The sequence below is a fragment of the Acyrthosiphon pisum genome, chromosome X, assembly GCF_005508785.2.
Source record: "Acyrthosiphon pisum isolate AL4f chromosome X, pea_aphid_22Mar2018_4r6ur, whole genome shotgun sequence".
Taxonomy (NCBI): domain Eukaryota; kingdom Metazoa; phylum Arthropoda; class Insecta; order Hemiptera; family Aphididae; genus Acyrthosiphon; species Acyrthosiphon pisum.
This window is the reverse complement of record NC_042493.1, coordinates 19,685,018-19,685,998: the sequence shown is the minus strand read 5'-3', so window position 1 is coordinate 19,685,998 and position 981 is coordinate 19,685,018. Positions and strand designations below refer to the sequence as shown.

The 981-nt window shown below is 33.8% G+C and overlaps 1 protein-coding gene across 1 annotated transcript in view; it reads right to left on the bottom strand.

The window, feature by feature from the left end:
- The window catches only part of LOC107882833 (protein ANTAGONIST OF LIKE HETEROCHROMATIN PROTEIN 1-like), a 7,799-nt gene that overhangs the window by 4,452 nt on the left and 2,366 nt on the right, over positions 1-981 (bottom strand). The window lies entirely within an intron of this gene.

Here is a 981-nt window from a genome sequence, read left to right as displayed (position 1 = left end):
TCAATAGTCAATACTATTTATGTATATATATATATTATAATAGATGTTTGGATATAACATTAGATTATCAATAACACGGCTATTTCACGGGTTTCACCACTAATTTTAGATCGGTAAACTCCATGGCTTCACTTATCTTCATCGATAACCGCGGTAAACGCCAAACGGTATTGAGTGTATTGACTATCGAATTCGAATAATATGTAATTACTGATTAACCTTGACTGTTTGGTGAGTGGTCATGTCACTATGTCAGATGTCTGGTGATGAGCAAATAAACTTGTACACGCCGGTCTACGGCAGTATTATAAGTTATAACAATTTGGACCGGACTAAGATAGAATGGAGTAATAGACTGGAAACGAGCAAGCGGGGTGATGTGGGTGGGTATGCTTGTACGGGTGGAGGGGGGTGTAGCGAGCGCATATCTAGGGCTACAACCATCTACAACTGACTGCAACTACTATATTATGTTAATTATTAACTATTAACTATTAAAATATATTCATCAATCACCATACAATATTTAGGCATTTATTTAGCATAATATATTATTAATATGCTACCTACTCTTGAGTTTGATGTCTCTGTCCTACACGTACGACACGGACAATTTGCGTTATCATAGTGTGCTGTTAGTTTTAATATTAGAGTGAATGGACCTATTATCAAACTATTCAAACTTTTAGGTAAGATTGTAAGAATAATATCTGTGCTTAAGCGTCGGTTTTCATTCGATATTTTAATTTTCAAGTGAGATATTAGCATTTTTTAATTTGTGATATTTCACACACCAATCCATATCTTGCTTGAAAATTAAATTATCGAAAAAGTCGCTGATGCTTAAGCACAGATACTGTTCTTAAATCGTAGGTACTTAAACGTTTGATAATAGATCAATTCACTGTAGTACGTAATACTCAAGGTTTATAGATAATAAAGGTTGCCTCATATAGAAAATATGAAAAAGTATGAGTGGGA